The following is a 15,364-nucleotide window of genomic DNA, read 5'->3' on the forward strand; positions in this document are numbered from 1 at the left end:
AACCCAACTAGGACCTCTCGTCCGTCTTGTATCAAGTTAGATGAAACCGAGGAAAATTATGAACTGAAACCTGGGACTTTACAGATGCTCCCAATGTTTTTAGGAAAAGAGAATGAGAACCCCTATTTTCATGTTAAGGAATTTGAGGAAGTTTGTAGTACTCTGAAAATTAAAAACCTAAGTGATGATGAGTTGAAACTTAGGTTATTCCCCTTTTCCTTAAAAGATAAAGCCAAATCTTGGCTGCATAGTTTGGCCTCTGAGTCAATTGAAACCTATGACCAACTTACTTCTGCCTTTATACATAAGTTTTTCCTAAGGAATAAAACATCGTCTATTAGGACACAAATCTGTACTTTTGCCCAACAAGAGGGAGAATCTTAATATAGGTACTTAGAAAGGTTCAATGACTTGATATCTCAATGTCCTCATCATGGTTTGGAGAAGGTTAGGTTAGTTCAGATCCTCTACGAGGGTTTAGATTATTCAACAACAACCATGATTGAGTCCTTATGCACAGGTGGGTTTGAGAATAAAATTGTTGATGAAGCGATGACATTTTTGAATGAAATCTCCGATAAGACCCAACAATGGGAAAATAGTAGGGAACCCCAGAAAATAATTCTTCTAAGTAAAGGAAATGTTAATAGGGTAGAAGGAACTTATGAGTCAGATGCCAAAATAACAGCTATATCCAAAAGGTTAGAAGCCTTAGAATTAGGTCATTCTAGTGGTCGTAGTGGAAGAAATGAGCCTTTTTGGGAAGGCCTTGTTGTTGAAGAGAAAGCCAATGCTCTTTATAACAACACTAGGTTTGATAACCGACAGAAGTTTGACCCATATTCAGAAACCTATAACCCTGGGTGGAGAAACCATCCAAACCTTTCTTGTTCCAAGGGCAAGAATCCAGGTAAGTCTAGTAATGCTCAGGTTCCCCCAGGTTTTGGCTATAGTAAGAATCCTTCAGCTCCGGCACAGTTTCAGAACCATTCGGATAAGAAGATTATGAGTTTAGAAGAGTCTTTTGCTTTGTTAACTCGTAATACTGTGTAGTTTCAGCAATCTATTGCTCAAGGTTTAGAAGAAAATAAGAGAATAGGTCAGGCTAACTCTCAGGTTATTTCCGAGTTGAAAAACCAGGTTAGTCAGATAAATGAGTCTTTAAGAGAAAGAGGTAAGTTTCCTAGTCAGACTCAACCCAACCCTAGAGGAATTAATGAAATAGGTGAAAGACCATCGGATCATGTGAATGCTATTAAAACCCTTAGGAGTGGTAGAGTGATAGACAACAAGGTTTTCATGCCTGATAGTGAACATGCTGTAGTTCACCCTTCTGAACCAGAAACTGAGGAGACTGATAGAGTCTCTAAAGAGACCAATGAGGGTCATATTGAGCCCGACTTTGTCCCTAGAGCCCCATTCCCATAGCTGCTAGTCACGTGAGTTTTATTATTCAGAATACCACTACTCATAAGTATAAAGACCCAGGGTCCCCTACCATTTCTTGCACAATAGGTAAATACCGTGTTGAGAAAGCGTTGCTTGACTTAGGAGCTAGTGTTAACTTACTGCCATATCATGTGTACCTTAAGCTAGGACTTGGTGATATGAAACCTACCCAGATGATACTTCAGTTAGCTAATAGGTCCGTTAAAATTCATCGTGGTGTGATCGAGGATGTTCTTATTGAGGTCGACAAGTTTATTTATCCAGTGGATTTTGTTATCCTAGATACCCAACCTGTCCCTGACCCAGAGAACCAGATACCAGTGATTTTAGGTCGCCGATTTTTAGCAACATCCAATGCGATCATTAATTGTCGAACTGGCATTATGAATTTGTCTTCTGGAAATATGACTATTGAGCTGAACGTCTTTCATATTATTAAGATACCCTCTGAACTAGATGACTCGAGCATAGAAGAGGTAAACATGATAGGAAAATTAGTCGAGGAGTCATTACCAAACACTTTGTTAGAAGATCCGTTATAGAAATGCCTAGCTCACTTTGGGATTGATTTCGATGATGATAATGTGATTAATGAGGTGAATGCTTTGTTAGATTCAACCCCTTTGCTAGACACTAGTAACGGATGGAAACCTAAGTTCGAACCACTACCAGTTTCTAAGTCTACCCTAGTTCCTTCGTTAGAAGAGCCTCCTAAGTTGGACCTAGAACCATTGCCAAATACCCTGAAGTATGTGTTTTTAGGCTCGTCTGAGACTTTACCTGTGATTGTTGCTTCCGACTTGGATAGTGATCAGGAAAGTAGGCTAGTGACCGTCTTTCAAAATAACAAGGAAGCTTTAGGATGGACCATAGCTGACATTAAGGGTATAAGTCCTACTGTTTGTATGCATCAGATCTATTTATAGGAAGATACCAAACCATCTAGGGAGATGCAACGAAAACTAAACCCTAATATGAAAGAAGTAGTTCGAACCGAGGTTCTTAAGCTGTTAGATGCAAGCATTATCTACCCCATTTCAGACAGTAAGTGGGTCATCCCCGTTCAGGTTGTTCCCAAGAAATCCGGTATTACTGTAGTCCAGAATGATAACAATGAGTTAATCCCGACCCAAGTGACCACGGGTTGACGTGTTTGTATTGACTATAGGAAATTGAACAAGGTCACTAGGAAGGACCACTTTCCCCTTCCCTTTATCGACCAAATGCTAGAGAGATTAGCTGGACATAGTCATTACTGTTTTCTAGATGGCTACTCAGGATACAATCAGATCGTTATTGCCCCAAAAGACCAAGAAAAAACTACTTTTACCTGTCCCTTTGGTACCTTTGCGCATAGACGCATGCCTTTCGGGCTATGTAACGCCCCTGCGACTTTTCAGCGTTGCATGATGAGCATATTTTCCGATATGGTAGAAAAGTTTTTAGAGGTCTTTATGGAGGATTTTTCAGTGTTTGGTTCGTCTTTCGATGAGTGCTTGCATCATTTGTCATTGGTGTTGACTAGGTGTAAGGAAAAGAATCTAGTGCTTAATTGGGAGAAATGCCATTTCATGGTTCGATCAAGAATTGTTTTAGGGCATATCGTATTTTCTAAGGGTATAGAGGTAGATAAAGCCACAGTTGACCTTATCAAGACTTTACAGGTCCCAAAAACCGTAAGAGATATTAGGTCATTCTTAGGGCATGCAGGTTTTTATCGTCGATTCATTAAGGATTTTAGCTTGATTTCTAGACCTCTTTGAAATTTGCTTGAAAAATATGTTAAGTTTGTCTTTGATGATGCTTGTTTAGAGGCTTTTGAGAATCTCAAGACTTTACTCACTACCGCCCCCATAGTCCAGGCACCCAACTGGAACTTACTCTTTGAGATCATGTGTGATGCTTGAGATTATGTTATTGGTGTTGTGCTAGGTCAGCGAGAAAACAAATTACTTCAGGTGATTTACTATGCTAGCAAAACTCTGAATGATGCCCAGTTAAACTATACCACTACCGAGAAGGAACTGTTAGCCATTGTGTTTGCCTTAGACAAGTTTAGACCCTATCTCTTAGGTCCTAAGATCGTCATATATACTGATCATGCCGCTTTGAAATATCTTTTGTCTAAGAAGGATACAAAACCTAGATTGATTAGGTGGATCCTTTTGTTGCAAGAGTTTTCTCCAGACATTTGAGACAAAAAGGGTGCAGAAAATGTTGTAGCAGACCACTTGTCTAGGCTAGTTGTTAGTTCCCCTGATGATTCCCTTCCTATAAGGGATAGCTTTCCTGATGAACAATTGTTCTTTGTTACCCAACTACCTTGGTATGCGAATATAGTGAACTATCTTGTTACTGGTCGAATGCCCCAACTTTGGGGTAAACAAGATCGTTCTAGGTTTTTAGCTGAGGTTAAGCACTTCTTTTGGGATGATCCTTATTTGTTTAAGTATTGTCCAGACCAGATTATTAGGAGATATATACCTGAGAGTGACCAGTCCATTATTATTTCCTTTTGTCATGATCATGCTTGTGGGGGTCACTTTAGTGCTAAGAAAACTGCTGCTAAGATATTGCAGTGTGGATTCTATTGGCCTTCGTTGTTTAAAGACTCCCACAGTTACTGTGTGACTTGTGAACGTTGCCAGAAATTAGGAACCATATCCCGTAGGAACATGATGCCCTTGAACCCTATTTTAGTTGTTGAGGTCTTTGATTTGTGGGGTATTGACTTTATGGGTCCATTTCCTAATTCTTTTGGTAACTTATACATCCTTGTCGTTGTAGACTACGTCTCTAAGTGAATTGAGGCGGTTGCGTGTAAAACCAATGACCATAGGGTTGTGATTGAGTTCTTGAAAGATAATATACTTACACGTTTTGGTACACCGCGAGCTATAACTAGTGATGGAGGGTCGCACTTTTGTAATGGACCTTTTAGGCTTCTGATGAAGAAATATGGTATTACACATAAGGTAGCTACCCCGTATCATCCTCAGACTAGTGGTCAGGTTGAGGTTTCCAATAGGGAGATAAAACGTATATTAGAGAAAATAATTAATCCTAATCGGAAAGACTGGTCGTCTAGGCTTACTGATGCCTTATGGTCTTACCGTACTGCGTTTAATACCCCCATTGGAATGTCGCCTTATCGGCTTGTGTATGGCAAGGCATGTCATTTACATGTTGAGTTAGAACATAGAGCTTATTGGGCTGTTAAGTAGCTAAACTTTTCACTTGACAAGGCAGGAGCCCATAGGAAACTCCATCTCAATGAGTTGGACGAGATTCGTATAGATGCTTACGATAGTGCGAAGGAGTATAAGAACAAAATGAAACTTGTGCATGATAGAAATATTTTACAGAAGTCATTTTCTCCAGGTCAAAAAGTTCTTCTGTATGATACCCGCTTGCATCTTTTCCCTGGGAAGTTACGTTCTCGGTGGACGGGTCCTTTTATTGTTCGCACTGTCTTTCCTCATGGAGTTGTTGAAATTGAGACACCGGATGGTGGTAGTTCTTCGAAGGTTAACGGTCAGAGATTGAAACCCTTTTTAGATCCCTTTCCTACAGGTGATATTGAGGAGGTCCCTCTGGAGGACCCTGTTTACCCTTAATTAACCATCGAGGCGATTGTATGTTGTATATTAGTCTTTGATTTCTCTTTTCACCCAGGTACTATCTTTCCGACTTCTCTCTTTACTGATTCTTCATGTTAATTTACTTTTTGGTATTGCTCTTTGATTAGAAATATTGAGGACAATGTTAGATTTAAGTTTGGGGGTGGGGAAGAAACTTTTTGCTGCAATAAATAAACTCCAGAGCCTAGAAATTTATGCCTATTAAGGATAGCACTAACATATCTAAGTGGATGGAAACATCTTGGTTGTAGGAGTTGAGGAACCAATCTTATTAGATGGAAACATCTAAAGAGTCTATTCATAAAATCACAGAGATCAGGTGTTAGAATTAAAAAAAAATGGTAGTTTCGCCATATCTCGTTGAATCATAATCCTTTTGTTTTTATTTTTTAAGTGATTTGGTGGGCACACGATTCAAGTTGTTAACTTTGCTAGGGTGAAATAGGGTGATTGAGATACCAAAAAAAAAAAAAAAGTTAAGACCAGACCATCAGACCAACAGGAATAAATTCAATAAAGTCGACCACTGGTGCCCTTGTATATGCCAGTTGTGTTGACCTAGAGTTAGGTTTATCGACCACTGGTCCCCTTGTATATGCCAGTTGTGTTTCGTTTAAATCCCTAGACGTGGTATGCAAGGATAGATAGGTAATGCTTTAGAATCACTACTCATGAAGCGAAGACAACTATAACGGAGAAACAATATTTGAAAAAGCATTGAATATACTTTTAAAGATTAGTAGAGTTTGCATAATTAATTGGTGGAAACCGAAAATCCTAATAACCCACACTCGGTTTGTTTATCTTCAAATTATTTATCCTTTCATTTTGTTCCTAATTTCTAAAAATCCTTAAAACATTATCTTATTGATTATTTAATTTTTGGTATTAGTTGGTAGAGTATTTCACACTCTCTGTGGGAACGAACCACAATTGCTATCTATATTACTATTGACCTGTGCGCTTGCGGATATAACTGGGTTTCATTTAATCATTAATTTTAGTTATCTAAAATCTACATCACACTCCTGGCAGTTTTCTCGATCGGATTTCGGATGGGTTAGAGGTAGACTAAATCGCTGAAACTTCATGGGTGGACGTGATATAGCCTAAAAGGCTTGGTATGGGCCTTTGGTTCGATCCAATTTGGCTGGATATTCCGCGAGAAGAAAACCGGCAGCACGTTATTGATGGAGTTATTCACGGGATTTGCATGAGTTGGAGAGAGTTTACACATGCTAGGAAGATTATAACAACCATTTGGACCGTGACAGAGATAAATAAGGATATTTTGCAGTTGTATAACGCGTGCAGGATTAGAATAGGGAAAAAATATTTTCCCGTGTCTGGCAGAGTTATTGAGAATTATCCTGGAGTTATTACAGCGATTCTTAGGCCCTGTGGAGTATAAAAAGAGTGTTCAGGGGTAAGAAAAGGGGGACGGAGAGTTTGAGAGAGGAATAGAGCACCACAGGTCGAAAAATCAAGATGCAGAAACCATCATTTCTGCTGCTGCATAGCTGAAGAACACGAAGAACAGACCAGCAAAGACAGTCTTTTTTCTACAGTGATAACGACTCACAGCCGAGGTTCGTACATCAGAGGCAGACTTATTTGCTACAGTATCAGTGACACATATTGTGGGTCGTTCTGGTTTGTAACACATATAACTGTTACAAACCCGGTTTTCATTATATTTCTCCTTTTCCATCATTTGTAAACCATTTTTGAGCAATAATAATAAATTTCGAGCGTGTTTCAAACATGATGATGTGTTAATTCTCTCACAACCAAGGCAATGAGGAACTTATTTACGCATGAATAATTTGGTAACTATTATATTTTCTCTAATATTTAATTATAATTCACTCAATCACTGCTTTTGCAGAGTTTTTAATTGTTTGCATAATTTTCTTCATTAGTTGTGATTCAATTAAATAGGTTATGCTTTGATTAGATAATTTATGTTGTAGGATCAGAATCTCGTAGCAATAATATTTCAGCGAAATTATCAACAACACAACATCGTCGCAGAACAATTTCTGAAACGATATAATAAATGACGTCAGCTAAAATCGTGAGAAAGATGTGATAATCCTGCGAAAATTAAAGAGTTTGCGAGATTAACATTTGTAAGGTTGCAAGATTGTCGCAAGCCATATCCGAAAATAAAGGACAGATTAGCTGTCGTCCACTATGTATTTCCTTATAAATAATCGTTCAACTGTGAGGAAGGGGAGAGATCTTTTTTGAGTAAGAAACAAGTAAATAGGAGAGAGAAAGTCTAGAGCAGAGGTTATTCTTGATTCCTTTATCTTTTCTTGTAAGAATATTCAAAGATTCATCAATAAAATTAAGATTGTAGATCTAAAAATGAGTTGAGTATTGATGAAATCATATGAGGGGTGTAGTGTAGGATTTCCTGCAACTACATAATGGCGCTAGAAATAGGGACTTGAAGATCGAAAATTGAAGATTATTGTTGAGATTGTTCAAATCAAGAAAGTGATTAAATAAATCAATGAACCAGTTAAAAGAAAAATGATTAGAATCAATGAAGATGACAAAAGATTGGAGTGTAATATGACAACAAAAACGATGGTTAATGAATTCCATGAAAACATCAAAGGAAGAATACATAAACGAAATTTTGAAGGAAGGAAGGTTATGGCGGTAGAAAAGACATCACCCTTGAAAGATTGGGAAAAGCAAAAAATTACATTCATGGCGGCAGAAATACCAAAAGAAAATTTGAACCACACATCTCCATTGGTTATTACAGTGCCTATTACGCGAAAAGAGAAGGAGACAACAACAAAATCCATGGAAGAATGGATATTGAACAGAACTTTAATCGATACATGAAGTTCAGTGGATATAATATTTTATCATGCATTCCGGGGAATGGGATTTAAAGATGAATAAATGTCCAGTTCAACATATTTTGTTCATTGCTTTGGAAAATCCACAACAAAGCCTAAAGGAGAAATAGTGGTACGAATTCCTCTTGGAGAGATCGAAACACACGTAACACTATGCGTGGTGGATATGGAATCACCGTATAATATGTTGTTAGGAAGACCATGGATACATGCGATAAAAGATGTAGTATCAGCATTACATCAATGTATTAAATTCCCCACACCAAATGGAATAGGAGAAATCAGAGGAGATGTTGATAATGCGAAATTATGTCATCAAATTGAAGTAAAGCGTTTTGAAGGACAAGCAAAAAGGAAACAATTTCGCACAAAATTGGCAAAGGAAGCAAAGAAAGAAGAAGAATTTAGAGTATACATGATAAGGGCAAAAGAATGCAAGGGAATACCCAGCGAAATTTCGGAAGAAGGAGAAGGACTTGTGAAAACAATAAAAGAACCAACACCAATGGGAGAACCTAAACCCAGTTACACTGCCGCAGAACCAACAAAAGAAATAAACGTTGGGACTATAGAAGAACCTCTAATATTGAGAATTGGAACCAAATGGATGGAAAGAAGAAAGAACTGTTAACTTGCGAGAATATAAAGATGTTTTCGCAGGAAGCATGGATGAGATACCGGGAATAGATCCATCAATTGCATGCCACAAGTTGGAGATTAACAAAATGTGAGACCATTTAAACAAGAATAAGAAAAATTGCAACAACCATTCCCAAATAGAAGAAGACTACAGAAAATGCTTGATGCGGGAATCATAAGAGAAGCTAAATACCCAGAATGGATAGCGAATATGGTCATTGTCCCAAAGAAAAACAAAGGAATAGGATTTGCATAGATTTCACTGATTTAAACAAAGCTTGCCCCAAAGATAGTTTTCCGTTACCAGATATTCCTCAAATGGTGGAATCCGCAGCGGGAAATGATAGGTATCGTCTTTAGATGGGTACAAAGGGTATAACCAAATCCCTCTCGCTGAAGAAGATCAAGAACATACTGCTTTTCTTCCCCTAGAGGTTTATATTGTTACACGAAAATGCCATTTGGTTTGCGAAATGCGGGAGCGACATACCAAAGAATGGTAGAGAAGGTGTTCGCAAAATGGATACACAAAACATTAGAAGTATACGTGGATGACATGTTAGTAAAGAGTAAAGAAGCTAAAGACCATGTACAAGACCTGAGGGAGATTTTTGAACAAATGCGGCAGTATAACATTAAATTGAATCCTGAGAAGTGTACTATTGGAGTTGCATCGGGAAAATTTTTAGGCTACATTGTATCAAAGGAAGGAATACAGGTTGATCCAGAAAAAATGCAAGCATTTCGTGACATGCCAACACCAGCAACAATAAAAGATGTACAGAAGTTGAATGGGCTTCTAGCTTCGCTGGGGAGATTCATTTCGCGATCATCAGACAAGTGCAAATATTTTTTTCGATATACTCAAGAAGGGTGTGCAATTTAAATGGACTGATGAATGTGAAAAAGCTTTTCAAGGGATCAAAGAACATCTTATGAATACAACTATTTTACAAAAAGAAGATCAAGAGAAGAATTATTGATCTATCTTGCGACGACGTCGCATGCATTAAGTGTTGTGTTATTGCGAGTAGACGCAGGAGTGGAGAAACCCATTTATTACATTAGCAAAACTTTTAATACTGCCGAGAAGAATTACTCAAAGATTGAGAAGTTAATCTTGGCGTTAGTTTATGCATCATTTAAGCTCCGCATATGTTTTCAAGCGCACAAGATAAAGGTATTAACAAAAGTACCAATTGAATCAGTGATGAAGAATTCTAAAAGATCAGGAAGAGTGGAGAGATGGAATGCACAAGTAGGCCACTTTGATATTAAATATGAAATTTTGTCTTCACCAAAATCACAAGTTGTTGCAGATTTCTTGGCAGAATTTCCTTTAGAAGAAGATGAAGCGGTAGAAGAAATGATGGAATAGAAGAAGAACACGGAGATCCAAAAGATTTATTAACAGAACCAAATAGATGGGAGATATTGGTAGATGGATCATCAAATGGAGAAGGAAATGGAGTTGGAATTGTTTTAATTTCGCCAGAAGGAATAAAGATGGCTTTTTCATTCAGATTGGAATTCGCATCCACTAATAATGAAACGAATATGAAGCTGTGATACATGCCTTAAAATTCGCAATAGAAATGAAACTAGAAAATGCCAGGATCACTAGTGATTCGCAGCTAGTTATTCGCCAAATAAAGGGAGAGTATACTACAAATGAACCATCGTTGAAGAATACAGAAGCTCGTTGAAGAATTGTCAGCGAAAATCCCAAAAATAAAATGGAGGCACATTTCAAGAAGGATAACAGACTCGCAGACGCTTTTGCTTTCATCTCAAGCATGATGACAGATCCAACTGCGAGATGCATAAAAATACAAACACTTCTGTCACCATCAATCAATAAGAGAAGAAGAAGACGTGATGATAATAGACGTGAAAAGAAGAACAAACGAACAATATCGCAGATGGAGAATGGAACTTCATGCATATTTGGCGAAAGGAGAAACACCAAGAAATAGATTGGAAACACACAAGTTAAAAAGCCGCGCAACGAATTATGAATTAAGAGATGGGCTGCTATACCGAAAATCCTTTAATGGACCATCACTCAGATGTTTGACACGAGAGGAAGGAGAAAAAGTGCTAAAAATGTTACATAGTGGGGATGCTGGCAATCATAGCGGGGGAAGATCTTTGGCACATAGAGCAAAAATGCAAGGCTATTACTGGCCATACATGCACGAAGATGCAAAACAAATATCAAGTTGCGAAGATTGTCAGCGGCATGGAAAGAAAATACATGCACCTGGAGCACCGTTATCATCTTCAACCAGTGTGTGGCCTTTTGGAAAGTGGGGCTTAGATATTGTGGGGCCATTTTTACCAGGTTCTGGACAAAGAAGATATTAATAGTCGCAACAGATTATTTCACAAAATGGACAGAAGTGAAGCAGTACAACATATTCGCGACAAAGATATCTTTACATTCATATTCGAAAATATCATTTGCAGATTGGAATTCCTGCGCAGTTGGTATCTGATAATGGGAAACAATTTGAAGGACAGAACATATAAATGCTACTTAATGCATTCAAGATAAAATGTGGAAAGTCTACTCCTTTGTATCCACAAGCTAATGGGCAGGTAGAAGCAACAAACAAAACAATTGCAGATATATTAAAGAAAAATTGGAAGGACATCACAGAGCATGGTGCGAACAAGTACATAATGCAGTATGGGCTTATAATACAACTAGAAGAGAAGCTACTGGAATGTCACCTTTTTGTTTAACATACGGAGTTGAAGCGGTGTTACCAACAGAAGTTGTTATTCCGACAACAAAAAGAGAAGCTTGGGAGAAAAATCTTAGTGCGGGTTTGATCTTAAATAAACTTGATGAATTAGAAGAAAGAAGAAAAAAAGATTTACAACATATGGAGAATTATCAGCGAAGATTAGCCCGATAATATAATAAACGTGTCAAAGTACGCGAATTCCAACCAGGAGATTTAGTTCTGTGAGAGACACCAATATATCAGCGAGAAAATGGTGGAAAATTAGCGAAAAAATGGGATGGACCTTACATCATTAAGGAGATAGTTGGAACAAGAGCTTATAGATTAATGGATCCAGAAGGTAGAGATGTTGGTCATAGACTTGACAGGCCATGGAACAGGTTGTACTTAAAAAGATATTATCCGTAAGAAGCGTTGAGAAGTTATGGATTCTGAAAGAATAATTGCAAGATTATTCATATCAAAACAAGATCATGATGTGCGTAATTTTCGCAGAGATAATCACAGAACAATGACATAAAAGAAAGGGGCGAACCTTTATGGCATACACCCTAGTTCGCGAATAAAATTTCGCAAGAGGAAAATGTAAGACCTAAAGTACGTCAAGAGGAAAATGTAAGACCTAAAGTCATGGAGATTTGGGGTCAATAAAGCCCATCCGGGAGAGGCACCTTGGATTCTCAACTTAAACATATGATTTAGGTTGGGCGACTAAGGTAATAAGGACTCTCCCAAGGAGTGCAGAATCTGATCAAGGAGCTGAGGTACACGGTTGAGTCAAGAGTGCCAGGTGCATTTGAAGCGGACCTTGCCATTCTTGACAAGTCTTGACTTATACTGCACTCGGCCCGAAGAAAACCCCACTTAGGGTGCAGTCTCGTAACCATAAGCCCTATAGGTAAAAGGGATAAGAGGCTTCGAAAACAACTGGTTGTTGTTAAGACTGGATGGGAGGAGCTAACCTTGTATGGTAGAAGTACGCCTCCTTGAAGGGGCAACCAGGGGGGAGATAAGGGCGGCACCCTCCATTAGGGAGCTGATAAGTGTCTTAAGACGCAAATGTCATGAGGCTTTTTATTCGCAAGGGTATTAAGGCTTGTCATATTTGTGCAACAATCCTGAAGAGTCGATAATACAAAAGAAAAATATTAGACGAGATCAATGGGTTTTCTCATGAAAGTGCGAAGACGTCCTGCGATTTCGTCGCAAGACGACAATGTCATGGGGATTTATGTTCGCAAGAATATTTAGGCTTGTCATATTGTCGCAACATTCCTGAAGAGGCCATAATACAAAAAAAAAAGTTAAGGCAAGATCAATGGGTTTTTGCATGAAAGTGCAAGGACGTCCTGCGATTTTGTCGCAATGACAAGAGGTGGCATAATAAGACCTTTAATTAGGAAGGCAAAATAAGACCATATGATAAAACAAAATATTTATAAGTATTCGTAACAGATTATTTTTTGCAAGAAAGATAATGAGAGGGAAGTATGGGAATCAATAAACAAGAAGCATTATCTTTCTCATCAGCAAAATACTAAAAGGAAAAATTGATTCCAAAGTTGGTTGTAGAATATTATTCGCAAAAGTGATAAAAATAAGACAATTCAAGAAGATAAAACTAGATAAGAAGATCAAGCTTCAGTATTAATTCCAGTAGAAGGAGATAACAGACGTTCTTCGCCAATGTTCTCATTATCGCAAGCCTCTCCTTCATTTCGGTTCTGATCTTCGCCTTGACTAGCACCTTGATTATCGCCAGCAATTACTTCTTCAGGATAGATTTCTTTTTCATTCTCATTTTGAATAACACCAGCAGATGCTTCCTTAGAAGGAATTTCTTCTTCATCTTCTAAGAGATCGTCCACTGCACAACTTTCATAATCATAATCACTATCAGCAGGACGAGGAACTTTATCATCATCTACTTCCAAAGGTTCGATTGATGTAGGAGGAAGATATTTAGACAATAAAATATCATTTACAAGGACTTGAACCCGGAGATGAACTTGACGAAGAAGTGCTCTCTGATGATTCCTATCTTGAATATCCTTAAAATAAGCAAGATAATCAAGTCTTCTTTCTTCTCGGTCGCGAGAACCAGTAAGGGCAGAGACGAGAAATGCATTTTCTTTGCGAATTTTGGCATATTTAGCCTCCAAAACAGAAATGGAGGAATGAAGATTCTTATCAGACTCTGCGAAAGGTAGAATACAAAATTTCAATAAGATGAAGAACTCAGAAAGATATGACAAAGAAAAGATAGTTAAGGCAGTCAAACTATTATGACTACCTTCCTTTTGCGAAATAAGGTGTTGAATGAAGGTCAAACAACTATTCTCCCAACGGTCCATTGCGTCATCAAATTTATCTCCAACTAAACCTTTAAGTCGAGACTGAAGATTTTTCTCTTTAGAAATAAGAAAGGCATTTTTCTTCGCAAGAGAAGAATAAGATTCTTCTAATTTGGAATATTGTTCTTTAAGTTGATTCGCCTTTACACTTAAAGTTATTCTACCTTGAATGAGTGTATCTCTTTCACCGATAGATGACTTTGTTACTTCTTTAAGTTCATTTCTCAAAGAGCGAAGAGATTTCTCTTGGTCATCACATACTTTCTGAAGAATGCTAAGTTGTTGCGAAGATATCGCCATCTTGTTTAAACAAGTTCGCTTCTCTTGAGATAAGGTTTTATTCTCATCTGATAAAGTTTCCATCCCTAAATTAGCTTTAGTTAAAGAATAAGCAAGGTGAGATACTTCATTACTTAATAAATCTTGCCTCTGAACTAATTGGGTATTTTCATTGGTAAGATTATTTATATGATCAAGAGAATATGAATAGAGGTTATCTAATTGGTTATATTGATCCATCAAAATTTCTTTATCAAAACACAACAGATTCAAATTGATATCTCTCCATTATTCGTTTCTGGTTTAAGGCTTAACATGTGAAAGAGGGATTTCAAGAATAATCAAATATGGGAAGGATAAAACCATTAAAAAGGCAAATTGAAGACACAGATAATAAAATCATACCTCTCAATTCATCATTCTTCTTGCGAAGATTGTCACGATCCAACAAAACATTCTGAAGCTTTTGATTTTCGAGGCGAAGAAAATTACACTCTTTTTCCAAAGCTGTCTGTGAAGCAGCTCTGTCAAAACCTAAATGCTTGCTCAGAATTTCGCAAACATTATACTTGACAAGATCAATGGAGGACTTCTTGCCATCATCCAGGACTTCAGACAAAACTTTGAAAGCAATATCTATTCTTTCCACGGTTTCTTTCGAAAGGTTAAGAGACTCAGGTAGAGAACTGGCAATGATAGAAGGTTGAGAAACATTCTCAATAGGAAGAGAAGAAGTTTCATTCACAGAAGGATCAACAAGGGGGGTTTCAATCATTGAAAGATCAGTTGAAGAAATGAAGTTTGAGGCAGCTTTTTCGCGAATTGGAGATAATGGTTTATCTTGCGAAGATGTCACGGGAGATTTGGAAGAGATAAGTAAGTGGAATGGAACAGAGGTTTCAACAGTTTTAAGGTGGCGAGATTTCTTGAGAGGTTTATTGACATCCTTATCACCCTGCGAATTACAATCCAGATAAGAAACAGAGGCAACAATATTGTTATTAGAAAAGGATAATGTTTCTTACTACCTTCTCATTCGCAGACTTTATTTTATGCGCAACAACCTTATGCTGCGGTTTGGGAATGTTAGGGTTCTGAACCATAAATTTAGTGTTGGAGGCGCTTTTGCTGAAATAACAATAGTATGGGAATCACACAAACAACATCAAATAAGGCAGTAAACAAGATCAATTTCAGCAAAACCCATAAAGAAGAAAAAAAGAAAACTAACATTGATGAATCCATGGAAAGCACTAGCAGGAAGATTATTTCGAAGAAAATTACGAATGATGAAGATCTGCAGAAGAAATAGTATGAAGATAAAGAAGAAAGAAGAAAAGATTGAAGAAGAAAGAAGAAAAGTTCCA

The sequence above is a fragment of the Papaver somniferum genome, unplaced genomic scaffold (assembly GCF_003573695.1).
Source record: "Papaver somniferum cultivar HN1 unplaced genomic scaffold, ASM357369v1 unplaced-scaffold_125, whole genome shotgun sequence".
NCBI classification, from domain to species: domain Eukaryota; kingdom Viridiplantae; phylum Streptophyta; class Magnoliopsida; order Ranunculales; family Papaveraceae; genus Papaver; species Papaver somniferum.